Here is a 16,963-nt window from a genome sequence, read left to right on the forward strand (position 1 = left end):
GAATAGTTATATATCATTTGTCAGTTTTAGATACTACCAAGTAAAATAAATGAAAAAAAAAATAAAAAAGAAAGCACTTCAATTAGAGCAGAAAATAGAATACAAGGGAAACTAGTGTTTTGACCAAATTTTTTGCGAAAAGATTCATATACACCTAATCAGGTGTTTTTTTTTTTAAGGTAGCTAGAAAAATACACATCACAAACCGCAGAGAACTTTAGAATCCAAGTAAGAGTGGAGAGACCCTGGAGGAGCTCCGTAAGGATCCAGAGCCCACCGTAAACCCAAAGGCAGCAGCATCGTCTATCAGGCGCCTTCCCGCATTGGGCTCCATGCTCGGTGGCTCCCGGGAAGAGTGCCGCTGTTCATCACACCTGGTCCCAGAGGCGGGCCAGTCTCTGGGACAGATCGTCCTGCTTGGCCAACGTCAGCCTGGTGCCCACCGAGCAGCAGCTGCGGCTGCTCTATGTTGAGGTCATGGCCGGCCTCCTCTGCCATTTCCTGCAGCAGTATATCCTCTTGGTTCTTGGGAGTGGTCAGCATTGTCGTGCTGCGCATCATGTCCTTCATCTCCAGCATCTGGGTGTCCAGCATCTCAAACTGGTGCTCGAATTTGTCCATGACCCGGGAGATCTATTCCGATTCACCGTCTTCAGTGTCACATCGGCTATAGACTTGGCCACCTTGCTTATGGTCATGGCAGTCTGGACATGAGCGGCCACAGTGTCCAGGCACACGCTCATGGGCAGGAAATTCACCGCCTGGTTCTTCTAGCGGATGGTGTTCTCGGTGTGGATGCGCGCCACCTCCACCTTGCCCTTCTGAATGGCCTTTATGATCTTGGCCTTCTCCGCCTTCTCCTCCTTGTCACATTTTTTGGCGCTTCGGCTCAGCTCGTTGGAGGTTAACTTGAGGTTGAATAGGTGTTTCTCCATGCTGTACCCATTCGGTGGCCCTGTGCATAAGTAGGACACCGTGGTGGTGGTGGGATTTGGTGACTGAGAACTGCCTCTCCAGGCTCTTCCAGACAACTTGTGAAGAGCTGGGACCGGTTGGACTCCCCTGCCGGGTCCCATCTCTCCCTTTACAGCGCAATAGTAGTTGTCCATTTTGGCTGTGGTCCTGGTCATCAGAGTTCCATCATTCAAGTCTTCTTGCAGACATCCAAGTCTCCAAAGTCTCGATTCTCTTTCTCAACTACAGTGTCTCATCATGGACCTTCTTGTCCTCAACATCTAGTCCTCAGCATGTAGTCTTCACTCTAAGTCTTCTCTATTCCCAAGTCTTTGTCTTCCTCTCCAGTCTCCTGCCTCTATCTTCCTCTGCCACTGTTTTCTGCCTCTGTCTTCTGCCCCCAGTCCCTTACAGGAATCATGTGGGGTGGGGATACAAAGGTGGGGTTGAACACTAACAAATCAACAAAGAGAGGTAACGGCCACTTTTCTCAAGGACAAAATCTTATCTAAGGAGATTACTCAAAATTACTAAGAGATCCACCCAAAGGCAGGATTCCATTCAGGGTGTACTTCTTCCTCCTCAGCTAGTAATCCACTTAAACAGTCATAGTAAATTTACTTCTGATAAATTTACAAAATGACATTTCTCGCAATGTCATTTTGTATGAGCAAAGTAAGAGATATATTAAGCTTAAAGTTTGGCTTTCCTGGGGACATCTTGCTATAGATCTCAGACTACAGTGCTCAGGCCAGGTTAATCTTTCCTTGCTATAGATCTCAGACTATAGTGCTCAGGCCTAACCCTATCAGGGTCCTAATTCAGCTGTTACTTTTTGGATCATGCCAGAAATGTTCACCCCCCATATCTTAACCCCATTGTGTCCCCTGCGTGGTAAACTGCAGACCAGTTCTAAGATTCTGCTGTCTTTAGCCATTTATTTGCCAGGGGGATTTTATTCTGTGTCACTTGACTTGCTCTGTATCAAATGAAGATTTACAAACTTCATCCTTTCATTCCTCAAGAAAAAGTGGAAATGATAGAACTGGAAGTTATCTCTGGATATTCTGGTGCTATTTGTTAACACTGATTTTTATTTTAAGCAGATTAATAATTTCCCTTACTATACAGCATTCAGCTCAATGCATTCATCTTATTCATAAATTCATTTCCTTTGTACATCAGCATTTCCTCCATTTTAAAAATAAATCTAATAGGTGTGATTTTGAAAACTTTTTATCCAGTATAGCAATACTGGAGCGATAGCACAGTGGGTAGGTTGTTTGCCTTGCACGCAGTCGACTTGGGTTTGATTCCTCCATCCCTCTCAGAGAGCCTGGCAACCTACCGAGAGTATCTCACCCCCAAGGCAGAGGCTGGCAAGCTACCCGTGGCGTATTCGATAAGCCAAGAACAGTAACAAGCCTCATAATGGAGACGTTACTGGTGCCCGCTCGAGCAAATCTTTGAGCAATGGGATGACAGTGATACAGTGATACAGGTGTGATTTGTTCTTGGTTTTCTAGATACTTGTTTTCTAGAACTTCTTTCCTGGGTGGTGCATAAATACTATCACTCCTCAGCTATTTCTATTGACCGTCCTGTTTGTCTTCTCATATCAGGTATTACTTGGATATTGAATTCATTTAGAGATACCAGATGGTGTTTCTATTCATGTTCAATTCTTTTTTAACAATGAGATACTCTTTTTTCAGTTCTAGCAATTCTGGCTTTCAAAAAGTTGAAGAGTTCCAACTAATTGAAATTTCAGTACTATAAATAGCAGATAAATAGATTATTTTAATAATTTCTGGCAACAATAACTAAACTTTACTCTGAAATAGTAACTTTTACTAATATATTTGAAAATTTTAAAGCTAGTCTTTGCTAGTTAGCTCTTTTTATTTTTTTATTAAATTTGACTTCAGTTGGAAAACTCCCTGAACTGAATTCTTCTTTTTCTTTTTGCTAAACCTGCCAGTGTTCTGGGCTTACTCCTGGCTCTGTGCTCAGGTATCACTGCTGGAGAGGCTCAAGGGAACATATGTGGTGCTAGGGATTGAACCTGGGTCAGGTGTGTCAAAGACAAGCACTCTACCAATTGTATTATCGTTTAGGCCCCAGAACTGGACTCTTCTAAGGTAAATGTTTTCTTTTGTATTAATTTTGCTGTCTGTAGGCTATCAACTTATCTCTGAATTTTGGAAGTATAGATTCTTTCTGAATTACTTAGAGGCTCACTTACTCAAACTTTCTAAGCCCATACTGGTTTGCCTCACTTCAGGGATCTAGGTTCCTTTTTCTGTTGCTTGTTTTGGGGCCACACCCTGTGGTACTTCAGGGTTTACTCCTGGCTCTGAACTCAGGGATTACTCATGGCAGTGCTCGTGGTACTATATGGGGTGTTGGGGATGAAAACCCTGTTGGCTGCGTATAAGGTAAATGTCCTACCTGTTCTACTATCAATCCGAGCCTAGGAATTTAGGTTTCTAAAAAACCTGTAGATTTAGGGTTGGAGCGATAGCTGAGCTTCACACACCCCAACTGTGGCCCAAACACAAATAAGAACTTTACATTTTACTTATATTATTTTCATCAGAAAAAATTTAATCAAGAAATCACTGGAAAAAGAAATGAGTCAAGTATGATGAGATAATTTGAATGACACAAGATAATGAAGATGCACCATAGTGAGTCATTGCAACCAAAAATTTCCTTTAAAGAATAAATCTTCATATAAGGTGAGAAAAATAAAAATTTAAACCTTAATATTTAAGTAACCAAAATGAATATCCATATAAAGCAGGATAAAGATTTTTAACATCATGTTAGGGATAGACTTTCTGAGCATATTACCTAAGCATTCCATCTATACAAATATTCTCTCTACATTTTCTGTTGGACTTTGAAATTATAGATAAAGGATTATGAGCTTATATTAAGAAAATATTTGATGCAAAGTCAAAATAAAAATATTTGTTATTTTTAGCAGAAGATAAAAAACTAGAATGATATCTCTTTTTGATTTTATAAAATTTATCCTGTCATCAAATGTATTAAACATGACTTACACTATTTAATTGATCACTTTATTTGTAATCTTGTTCTATGCAAATAGATAGCTATTGATGATATACAAGGTAAAGAAAAGAAAGCAGACATTGTAAGATGTTTGAAAATTATCAGAAAGACTGACTTCTCTTGAGGTTGAAGGTAGGATTCCTTGAGGACAGGTATCTAGACTGAAAGCTGAAGTTGATAAAGTGTCTTTCAAATGAGCGAAGAGGGACCAAGGGAAGGCAATGTTCTAAGAAGAGGGCATAATGATGGTGTGGATTGAAGGAATCCTTTCAGTCAACTCAAACAATCTAATAGTGCTGGAGCATATAGAACAAAAGTGTGTGTGTGTGTGTGTGTGTGTGTGTGTGAGAGAGAGAGAGAGAGAGAGAGAGAGAGAGAGAGAGAGAGAGAGAGAGAGAGAGAGAGTAGCCTGAGAATTGATTTATAATTATACTGTAGAGAACCATATGAGTCATACAATTTGAGTCATAGTTTATTGGAATATAGCTCTAAACATTTTAGGTTTAACATTGGTTTGTCCTTTCTCCCTTGCCACAGGGAGCTTAGTTTTATTGGGTTACATCCGTCATTTGGTTGATCCCAAGTCACTCCCATTCCTCTGTGTTTATGTGTAAACTTTTCTCTGTGCTCTTATCCCCAACTGGTCTGTCACCTTTTCCCCCTAATTAGACTCTATTAACTTGTAAGGTCAGATCCTTCAAAGGACACTTGACTTGTACTCATGAGTGAAATATTGCCTTTCTCCTCTCCTTATGTCTTTTGCATAGTTTACTTTAAAGCTATGTATAGACATATAGACACAGGAAGACAGTTAATATTATGCTTTGCAACTTGGGAATTAATGGACTACAAATAATATTCACTCCTGGGCATCTGCTTTCTCGACTTAAGCCTCAGTTGCCCTTAATTCCTAGCATGCCAAAAGCAGGGCCCCGATGAGGGACTGGATGGACCCGGGACAAGCTGTAAGCTACCCTGGCATCAAAATGGGCCAAGCCAAGCACCGCAATACTTAACTATAAGTTAAGATCATGGTCATGGACAAACTCTGTCATGATCCAAAGAGTGACAACTGAATTAGGGCTAGGGTTAGGAAAGACTAATCTTGCCTGCGCACTGTAGTCTGAGATCTATAGTGAGATGGCCCCAGGAGAGCAATCCTATAAGCTTAATGTATCTCTTACTGTGTCCATATATAATGGTAAATATTATGAACGTTTATATGTTTGTTGGACTAAGGAAAGGAGAAATGCACCCAAACATGGAATTTTGCTGCTCTTCAGTGGGTCACCTTACTGAATTAGAAATTGTCCTAGAAGAAGCTTCTGCTGAGTGAAAGACTTTACCTCTGTTGACTGTATGACCACACCTATGTGTAAGCCTCAAGCCCTCATACTTTGGGATTTAACTAAGGCTGTAAGAGTGTGCTGGGAGAGGTAGAAGCAGGAAGGAGAAGTATGAGCGAGCAGGATCCAAGAGGAGGATGAGGGGGATCGGGGAAGAGATGATCCAGAGGAATCAGAGGAGAATGGAGATGAGACTGGAATAAACTGAAATTGAGACCAACCAGACTGGCCCTCGTCATCAGCCTCCCAGGGATGGGGGAAAAGGTGGAGACCACCGAACACAGGTGGCAAGAGACAGAGCCACCGAGGCCTTTCATATTTTACTTTTTGGGTACACAATAGTTCTATGTTATATATTCTAATTTTTCATTCTAGAATTCATCATAATATTTTAACATGTGCTAAATGAATATAATCTTGAAGGAAGGAAAGTACAAAAGGAAAGAAGGAAAAAAGGTAGTATATGCTTAAATTTTTAAACAAATAATTAAATATAGATATTTTAGAAAACTTTTGTGTGAGAGAAGGTGTTGGCTATCCCCACCAACTTTTCACTTTATTTATTGCTTTATTGTGATCTGCAGGGACCAAACATGCTTAAAACACTCACTGGGACTTTAATAATCAAGTATTTGACTTGATTGAAAGCTTGCTTGGGATGCTTGGCTGGTTTCTTACACTAACCTCTCAGCAGAAGACAGCAGTGATACTGAGATTAGGCATCCAATTTGCAACCCCATGCCTGCAAAGAAGAAAAGTCTACCACTGAGCCACATACTCAAGCCCAAATATTAACTACATTGAGAGCAAAAATTTATCAGGTAAGAGTTCATAACTTGCTTTTAAAAAAGAGTCTTTAAAGTCTTAACATATCCTATAGTTTCTGGCAAATAATTTTGCTCTCAGTTCCTATTTCTCTTCTGTAAAGTAAGGTAATTCATCATTTTTCCCTAGTATCTGCAATGAAACAATTCTACAGAAAGGACTTTCCCAGGAGTGTGGGGAAAGATTTCTACCATTCAGAGAACATTTATTGCAAATTGCAGTTTGATTTTTGTGGAAGCAGCCACATCATGAAAAAGGATCCGGGGAAGAGTTTGCTTGAAGGATGGCTTATAGCTATACACAAAATCTAATCTCCTCATTCATCTTTGAATATACATCCTACTTCTAACAATATAGTTTAAAAAGTTATTTTTCCTCAGATTTGTATTCAGTAATGCCATCAACATTTTTCAAATTACTAGTGTCTTTTAAGAGAAGAACAAAACAAGAATGTTAAAAATACATTATGTCACTATGCCATTGCCACAAAAACTGAACACTCAACTTGCCAGCTTTATAAAGCTTTCTTTTCAGGGAAGATAATTCACATGTAGGGCTTCAAGCACTTTGAAAATGTTTGAAAATGTGTCCAAGGAAACATAGCATTTGAAGTGATTATCAAAATCTGATTGTGTCTCATCCTAAATCACACCATTTCCAAAAAGTTTTTGGTAATCTGGAGTTGGATCAAAGAGGATATTTGGAGCTTACTCAGACCCCGAACACAGAAGAACATTTGTATTTTCCTCTAGTCATTATTATTTTACGTTTTTAAAATAAAAAATATTATGAATGTTTATATGTTTGTTGGACTAAGGAAAGGAGAAATACACCCAAACATGGAATTTGGCTGCTCTTCAGTGGGTCATCTTACTGAATTAGAAATTGTCCTAGAAGAAGCTTCCCCTGAGGGAAGGATTTTACCTCTGTTGACTATATGACCACACCTATGTGTAAACCCCAACCCCTCATACTTTGGGATTTAACTAAGGCTGTAAGAGTGGGCTGGGAGAGGCTGGGATAGACCACAACTTGGTCTATCTATATTTCTGTTTTGTTTCTCTTGACTTTTCAGGTAAATTGTACATTATAATATTTGAATAACTTTTGTAGTGACTGCATAAGATGATATTTGCATCCAACAGACATGGTAGCTGATGAGAAAATAAAGCTTTGGAGGTTAGATTGGAAGTCAATGAGAGTAGTAATCATAATTTATTTGTCTGTAACATTGTCACATTGTTGTCCCATTGTCCATCGATTTGCTCCAGTGGGCACCAGTAACATCTCCATTGTGAGACTTGTTACTGTTTTTGGCATATCAAATACACCATGAGTAGCTTGAGAGGCTCTCTATACTGGCAGGATACTATCGGTAGCTTGCCGGACTCTCCAAGAAGGACAGAGGAATCGAACATGGGTCCACCATGTGCAAGCAGATGCCCTACACACTGTGCTAAACAAGGGCATATCATAATTTATAGTAATCATAATTTTTTTGAAATTGGATCTTTACAAGACCTATGTGGGAGAAGATACTGTCGTATAAGAGCAGACGAATCTCAATATCTTAGTGCTTAAGATGTCTTTGAAATAATGTGCTGCCAAGGCAACTCCAATGTCACTTGGAAGATCTTGACTCAAGCTGTATGGCCATGGAGATTTCTCCTAATCTTTTTTCATCTCACTATCCTCTTCTGCCAAGTGAATGAGTCAGACTGCAATAAGTCCGGCACTCCTCAGTTCTAAAACTAGGAAGCTTCATTTTCTAAAATATCAGAAGACAAATTGCATTACTTACAAACATTTTGTAAATATATATGTATTTTTGACAAATATAGAGGAATATAAAAACGACTAAATTTATAAAGAGGATTATAAATTTCAACTATTAAGTAATGGTCTTTCTTATTTCTGACTTTAGGAGGACCTAGGTTACTTTCTCAATGAGCATACATAATAATAATGTTTATACATTATTATTGGACTGGAGTGATAGCACAGCAGGTAGGGCATTTGCGTTGCACATGGCCAACCCGGGTTCGATTCTTCCATTCCTCTCGAAGAGCCCAGCAAGCTACTGAAAGTATCCTGCCACACGGTAGAGCCTAGCAAGCTCCCTGTGGCGTATTCGATAACAAGTCTCACAATGGAGACATTACTGCTGCCCTCTTAAGCAAATTGATGAACAATGGGATGACAATGCTACAGTGCTACATTATTATTACTTTTTAATTTTAATTTCATAAGGTTATTCACATTGATTGCATTCATTATTTCAACACCAATCCAATATCACTACACATTCCCCACTACAATTATTTCAAATTTTCCCACCACCATTCAAGCCTGCCTGCTTGGGGCAGGTGCTAGATAATTTATTTTCTATTGCTTACTGTAAAAAACTAAAGAACGCCGAGGAGCGAGTGCACTCGCGGGCTCTCTAGGTGGCTCTGTCTCACCGCCCGTGTCCAGTGCCCCAGAACCGCTGTGTGTGCTGTCAGTCGAGGACAGGCGACGGAAGGAAGAACGAGGACCAAGCTGGTTGCTGATTAGTTACCATTTATTCAATCTTCAAACTTTCTCATCTCCCGCACTCCCAGCTCCGGCCTCTCTCTGAATCTACTGCTCAACTGCTGCCTCTCTCTGGCTTCTCTCTCTCCTCCTACTTGTCTCTCCCACCTTGCCCTCTAGGCTACCACCAGCCAGGTAGCCAAATCAACATAAGAAAGCCCTTCCTGAGGGCAGGGCACTCCAAAGCCCTTCCTCACTCTTAAGGGTTTTTCTTTTCCTTAGTCCAGGAACTTATTAACATCTTAATACTAGTTATTTTTGTATGGACATAGCAAGGGATACATTGAGGCTTGCAAGGCAGCTCTCCTGGCAACATCTTGCCACAGGCTCAGACCACAGCACTCAGGCCAGATTAATCATTCCTCACCCTAGCAGGGTCCAAATCTAGTATCACTGTTTGGATCATGACAGCATTTGTCCATGATCAAGCTCTTAACTTATAGTTAAGCATTAGGCACTTTGGCCAGGCCCATCTCGATGCCAGGGTAGCACACAACTCACCGCTTGCCCTGGGTCCTTCTTGTCCCACGGCAGGACCGTGCTTTGGGGGTGCTAGGAAGTAAGGGCAGCTGAGGTTTAGGTCAAGAGAACAGATGCCCTGGAGGAAAATATCATGTAGAGTCAAATGACTCCCAGGTTACAAAAGCATAACATTTGTTAAGTCTTCCTGTGTCCATACAAAAAGGACTTGCTCTGAATAAACTATGCAAAGGACTCAAGGAGAAGAGAAAAACATTATTTACAAGTCAACAGAACACTAAGAAAGAAGCTACAAATAAACAAAGAGGAATAGGAGCACTGTAACGGGAGTAACCCAATAAACCTAAACTACTGAGGCTATGTTATCCTACAGCTTACTATAAATATCATGGGAGATCACATGCTTCTGGAATTCTAAAATTTTAAATGGTTGGGGTCCAGAGACATCTCTTTAGGGAGTTAATCCATTTTGAGATTAATTTGGGAGTCTCTGGAATCAAAGCTGTTGATGCACTAAGATGGTAGAGGCAGATCGTGGGCATGTATACATTATTTTTTTAAAGAAAACTATGAAGAGAGAGAAAGGGAGAAGTATATGTTCAAGAGAGAACACGATCTTTTTCAGTGTGGAAGTTGGCAAGCAAATAAACATCTAGACAAGTGAAATATGTGGGAGAACATGGGCTTGAAGAACAAGTCTTAGTGAGCATATTTAATTTTTTTTGCTTTTTCGGTCACACCTGGCAGTGCACAAGGGTCACGCCTGGCTTTGCACTCAGGAATTACTCCTGCTGGTGCTGTGAGCATATTTTAAAATTCAGATACAAAATGTGAAGAATCACTTTATTAACATATTATATATATTTTTCTGTTCATATATAAACATGCAATTATATTTACTTGTATATGTAACTATTACTTGAAATATTTTTACTACTAAGAGTTTTGGTACTTTATGGTTTAAAGAAATAATGGTTTTAAGGTCTTTAAAATTTTTTTTTAATGAATCACTGTGAGATAGCCCATTACAAAGCTGTTAATGATTGGGTTTCAGTCATACAGTGTTCCATCACCCATTCCTTTACCAGTGTACATTTTCCAGCACCAGTGTCCCTTGTTTCTCTTCCATTATCTCACAACTCTCCACTTCCTCCAGCTTGCCTCTATGGAAGGCACCTCTCTCTCTCTCTCTCTCTCTCTCTCTCTCTCTCTCTCTCTCTCTCTCTCTCTCTCTCTCTCTCTCTTGGGCATTGTGGTTTGCAATACAGATACTACTGAAAGGTCATCATATATATCACTTTACTTACTTTCAACAGTCAGATCTTATCCAGTGTGATCATTTCCACCTATTATTGCCATACTTGTCTCTTCTCTGTCTTACCTACCCTCCACTCCCCCGTAACCCCCCACTAGTGGTATATTCCAACCATTGACCAGTCCTCCTGGCCTCTGATTTTCTTTTTTAATTTTAATTTTTTTTAATTGAATCACCGTGAGAACAGTTACAAAGCTTTCAGGCTTAAGTCTCAGTCATACAATGATCAAACATCCATCTCTTCACCAGTGCACATGGTCCACCATCAAGAAACCCAGTATATCCCCTTCCCTCCCACTCACCACCCTGCCTGTGTGGCAGATGATTTTCACTTTACTCTCTCTTTTCTTTGATTACATTCAATTTTCAACAGAAAACCCATTATCATTATTATTTGGAATTTTCCCCCCAACAATCAGACCTGCTGAAAAGGCATCATTTGATCATTTGTTTTCTATTGCTGATAATGAAGAGCATATGATGTTGCACATTTGCAAAAGTGGCCGCATGGTTTTGGAATTCTGGTATTTTAATTTTTATTTTAATTTTAATTAAGGCCAGAGGTATTTCTGCCAGCAGCTGCTGCGTTCCAAGATTGGTTTTTGTACCTCTGGGATAATGGCTATTAGGAGTGGAGGAGCTGTTCCTGGGCGGCCGCTTGGTGTCTCATTTGGACGGGAAGTAGGGCAGTGTTCTGCCCCCCATCACGAGATTTCCTGCGTGCTCCGTCACTGCAAGCTCCTACCTCTCTGTCCAATTGGCTCTGAAAAGTGGCAGTCACCATGCTGCCTCAAAGGGGAAAAGGCCGAGGGACAAAAACCCTCCCCCTCCCAGGGCTGCATGGGACTGTAGCTTAGTTCACAGTCCAGGAGTATATCTGCCAGCAGCCACTGCATTCTGAGATTGGTTTGTGTACCTCTGGGATCATGGCCATTTAGGGGCGGAGGAGCCGTTCCTGAGCATTGTTTTGTATATCAGGAAAGGTTTGGAGAAATAGTCCTGGTCCCCACATACCAGAGCCATGTTAGTAGAAGCTCAGTGTCACTGGGATTCCATCTGGAGAAGGTGGGGAGACTGCACCTTCTCTGTCTGGGACACCCCAGTGTTATCAGCTCGGTTTGGGATCCAGAGCATTCTCTGGTGTGTGGTGCATGCTGGCTAGGATTCCTTACTGCCTCTGTTTTTCTTGGGCTTGGATATTAGTCTCATACTATTTTTTTAAAATATACCACAAATAAATGCAGTCATTCTATATCTGTCCTTCTCCTTATGACTTATTTCAATCAGCATTATATTCTTAGAATCATACAATGCTATTAGGTTATGAGAACTGCTATAATATGAGGTTTCTAAGAAGTTTACTCCCAGAGTTAATAATTACTCAACACAAACTAATGTCTGTATCTTTTAGCACTTTACCTGAAACACTTTGTCTAAGTCAGCTAGAGTCAATTTGAAAACAGAAATTCCAACAACCCAAGTGCCTGAGAACAGATAACTGGTTAAAGAAACTTTGATACCTCTATACAATGGAATACTATGCAGCTGTTAGGAAAGATGAAGTCATGAAATTTGCTTATATGTGGATGGTCATGGAGAGTATCATGCTAAATGAAATGAGTCAGAAAGAGAGAAACAGACATCGAATGACTGCACTCATTTGTGGAATATAAAATAATATAATATGAGACTGACATCCAAGGACAGTAGAGTCAAGGGCCAGGAGTATTGCTCCATTATTGGAAGTCTGCCTCATGAGCTGGGGGAGAAGGTAGCTGGAACAGAGAAGGAATCACTTAGTCAATAATGGTTGGAGGGATCGCTTGGGATGGGAGATGTGTGCTGAAAGTAGATAAAGGACCAAACATGATAACCACTCATCTGTATTGCAGACCATAATGCCCAAAAGTAGAAAGAGAGTATGGAGGAAACGGTCTGCCATAGAGGCAGGGAGATGGATGGGGGGGGGGGGCACACTGGGAACACTGGTGGTGGAAAATGTGCACTGGTGGAGGGATGGGTGTTCAATCATTGTATGACTGAAACTCAAACATGAATGCTTTGTAACTGTATCTCATGGTGATTGATACAAAAAATAAAATAAAAATAAAATATATAAAAATATAAAAAACAACAATTCAGAGGCATGGATATAATTTAATTGGCAGAACACATACTTTGCATGTCTGAAGCCTCAAGACTAAATGTCACCCTCTATCCACTTCCCCAACCTGGCACTACCAAGATAGGTCCCCATACAATAACAGAATAGAGCAGAGGTTTTAACAAATCCTGAAACAATTAGTATCATCTCTCTTTCTGCTTTGGATATTTCCTGGTTTCTACCCTTTGTCACCATTTTGACCTGCTGCTTATCATTGTTCTACTACATTGTAGATGTCTAGATTCCCTGTCCATGAGAAGAAAGGATGATGCCTATAAAAAATGAGATGTAAGAAAAATACTTCAAAAGTACTCTTCCCTTTTAGAATGAAGCTCAAAACTAAATTATTACCTAAGGGAATTTCCGCACATTGACAAAACTTGCTTCATTGTGGAATAGGGCTATTCAGTGGAATTTCTGTGGGATGTGTGTCTATTACTTGGAAACTGCTAGGGCTGGTGAAGGGTACCTATCAGCAGTTACCATCTGATAGTTATTTTGTGGCTTAAGGAAAATGGCTTTGTGGTCACAGGCCAATTCCTGTTGGACAGGTATCTGCATAATAAGAAACCACCACTAAATTTGGCTCTGTGGTGGAACTATTATTGGCAGTGGAGTAAGAAGGCTTGAATCAGCATTCAGATTTAAGAGCACAGACTATCTAACCTGATCACTGCAGGTCAGGACGGGAAGCAGCAAGTTCCTAGAGCAACACGGCAAGTTGAGGGATCACCGTATGAGAGTACATGACAGTCAGTGGATAAAATGACCATCCTGACTTCTGGGCTTTCCCATCTGACACCTTTTCAAGTAATCCCTCCTCAATTAAAAAGACCAGCTTTTATTAACCCATTGAAAAGATAATTTATTACTATGGGCATTATCACTCTAGGAATTGAGCATTGATGCACTCCATCTATTTTATAGTTAGTCACTGTACTGAGTGAGCTCACATTTGTACAGCGTGACCAAGCAGTGATAAGGAAAAGTAAAGGGAGCTAAAGGTAACATAATACTGAAACCTGACTTTCAGTGAGCACACAAGTTCCGAGCAGTTACTTTGTGCCCGTCTCTAGACAACAGAGGCTCTAAGGTGGGTGTTTCCAGCCGGGCAACAGAGTTCTTATTTTCCTTAAACTTGATGTCGTCATAGGCCTTGGTATCTACTGCAGAGAAGTAGAAATGATTTATTCTTCCAGCAGGCACTCACTTTGTTCCTTTACTTCTCCATATCTGGTTATTTTTATTCAACACACAATAAAAATGCATCCCTCAATGGGGAGAGCATTCCAATGAATCAAAGGTGTTCCTAGGGCATTGCCACCAATATGTCAACAGTAGAATTTACCCGGCCCAAGGGGCCCAACAGTTATTAAACAGGGTAGAGATCTGGGGCGCCAATGAGCTCTACAGTATTATAGTTCGTGTAGACCCCCAGTAGGGTGGGTGCACCTCCTGCTGGTCAATAAATGAGGTAAATTTAATGGCAGTCTTTGAGGTAAACCAATGCTTTGTTCCTTGGCAAAGGTTGGAAACATGGCTGGCCCTAAGGAGCAGAGGGTGATATTTAGGAGTGTGGAGAGGCAGGCAAGATGCTCGTAAAGAGTTTGAAAAAAATGCTTATTAACTGGGTTGAAAAAGAGACAAGCACTGGGAACAAAAGCAGATTTTCCAAACCAAATCTCTGGGATACGATTATATAATTTTTTTTTTCTGGAGACAAGCTCTGGTTTAACTGTGTGGTACAACTGCTAAGAGTCTATGCCAGGAGTCAAGTAAACATGGCAAAGAAATATTTATATCCTTTAGGGAATATTGACTTATTCTTTCCTCTGAGTATTAAAGTGTTCTTTTTAATCCTACCTGAAAAACTTGCAGTTGTTATAATCATATTAAATTAAATGCATGGAATTAATTAGCTTTATAAATATATGCACACACATATATATTGTAAATGAACTAGTCTTTAAAGTATTTAGCATTAGTACATGGTAGACCCTTACATAGACCGCATGGCAAAGAAGAATAAAATTTTTTGAGAGTTTCTATTTGATAATACCATATTTGCTTAATTTCTTTCACTGTCACTGTCACTGTCATTCCATTGCTCATCAATTTGCTGGAGTGGGCACCAGTAATGTCTCCACTGTGAGACTTGTTGTTACTGCTTTTGGCATATTCAATACACCACGGGTAGCTTTCCAAGGCTCTGCCATGTGGGCAGGATACTCTCGGTAGCTTGCTGGGCTCTCCGAGAGGGATGGAGGAATTGAACCTGGCTCAGCTGCCTGCAAGGCAAACACCTATAGTCTTAAACTTTAGAGTAATGTGAATTGTAATTTTTTTGTATTTGCTTTTACCAAATCAAAGACAGATTTAAACAAGCCCCAGGGTCCTCTGAGGTTCATGAGAAGTGATCCCTGAGTGCAGAACCAGGAGGAAGCCCTGAGAACTCTCAGGTGTGTTCAAAAACCAACCAACCAACCAACCAACCAACCAACCAACCAACCAACCAACCATCCAACCATCCAACCAACCAACCAACCAACCAACCAACCAACCAACCAACCAACTAAATTCCAACATCATTCCAAAGTGAAAGGTTCACAGTATAATTATAAATAAAGTAGGACTTATGCAATTAGAGAAAATATAGCTTACTTGTTAAATGTAAATTATGTTGTAGGGTATAATTTGATCTTCAGTGGTTCACAATATTACAAAATATTTGCTTATTGTTTCATAGTTAATTAAAAAATCTTTGACTTTCCTATTTCTCCCTATGAATGGTTTTCAAAGTGAGGAAAGGTATACAAAAAGACATGGTAAATATTTGTTACATTCTTATTGTTTCAATATATAGATAGGAAACTTCAGATTACATATTTTCTAGCATTTATTATAGTTCAGTCATGTGCAAAGGAAATGACCTCTACAAAATACCTGAATACATTTTGTTTTATCAAGCTGTTTTTCTGCCTACGATGAAAGTAGGAGTTCTTCTTGTTTTGTAAGTACTGCAGGTTGAAGTAGGCTAGTTTATGGTGTTTAGGTCAATAAAGCATTTCATTAAGGTATCTTCTTAAAAGAATAGCTTAACTTAACTTAAGCCTCAAAAAACCAGTATGCTAAAAGCTACAGTACAATTAAAATAAGTTTTTGGATTGATTTGTCTCCCTCTGAAGAGCAGTCTGGGCTCTGTGCTCAGGTTCCCACAGTTAGCCCTTAGATCTTCAAAGGCCACATGGGTAAGGGGAATGTCATCGCTATAACTACCACCAGGGGGTGCCAAAGGACAGCACCTGTTTGCATAATAGGCTAAAGGGCATTACAAAAAGAGGAGATGAGAGTTACCCTAAAAGGGAGAAAATTAGCACTTAAGTCAATCTTGAGCCAACATGGAGCTTTTTCTTGTGCTAGTGGGTTTTTACAGTCTTCACTCACTGGAGATGAATGCCATCGTTATAATCATCGAACAAACTTTCTGCTATAAATAAACCTTTTTTACTTTTTTATCTAGAGAGATTTAAGACTTGTCCAGAGACCCTCTCTCCTAGTTGGCTATGGCAAAGCGGTGATCAAAACTGAGGTCTCTAGATTTGCCCTTCGGAGTTTCTTGCACTCCACTCTAAAATGAAAATGGACAGTGGAAGTTTGTACATTGCCCTTGACCTGACCCTAGTATTGTTTTTAGTACTTTGGAGAACGAAGATTCAATTACTTTCTAGAATTGACTTTTAATGAACAGATATTGAGACTTTACTCTCCACTCTCCTTCCCTTGAGATTCTTATCTGAGAGCATTCTTTGATTGCAGGTCTTTATATTCTGCTTCAGGAAACCATATTCTGTTTGGAGGGTGCTCTAATTCTTTCCTCACTTTTTAATCTCTATTTTTCTAGGGGGCACCAGCTGCAGGAGCTTTCATAGTTCTATACTTAGGACCGTGTTGGCCTCTTGTCAAAACTAACAAATCATCTCATGCCAAAAACACGTTAGGAACTAATATTTTTAAATATATTTAAATACATGTTAAAAAACCATTTTCAACTGATACAGATTCAAAGTCTTCAGCTAAAATCAAGTTCCTGCTCTGTGATAGAGCCCCTGCTTTCTTCATAGAAAAAAAAAATAAACAAGTCTGGCCCATATTGTGGATCTAGTTGAAAAACCCACTGTACATCATAAATTAGAATTATAACTGAAACCCTTTAAGAATGCCTAT

General features: G+C 39.9%; 1 pseudogene; it reads right to left on the bottom strand.

Annotated features, from left to right (window-relative positions):
- Window positions 1-368: 368 nt before the first annotated feature.
- On the bottom strand, window positions 369-935 carry LOC101553077 (charged multivesicular body protein 1b-like; annotated as a pseudogene).
- Between the last annotated feature and the right edge of the window lie 16,028 nt (window positions 936-16,963).

This window comes from Sorex araneus, chromosome 4 (genome assembly GCF_027595985.1).
Source record: "Sorex araneus isolate mSorAra2 chromosome 4, mSorAra2.pri, whole genome shotgun sequence".
Taxonomy (NCBI): Eukaryota; Metazoa; Chordata; class Mammalia; order Eulipotyphla; family Soricidae; genus Sorex; species Sorex araneus.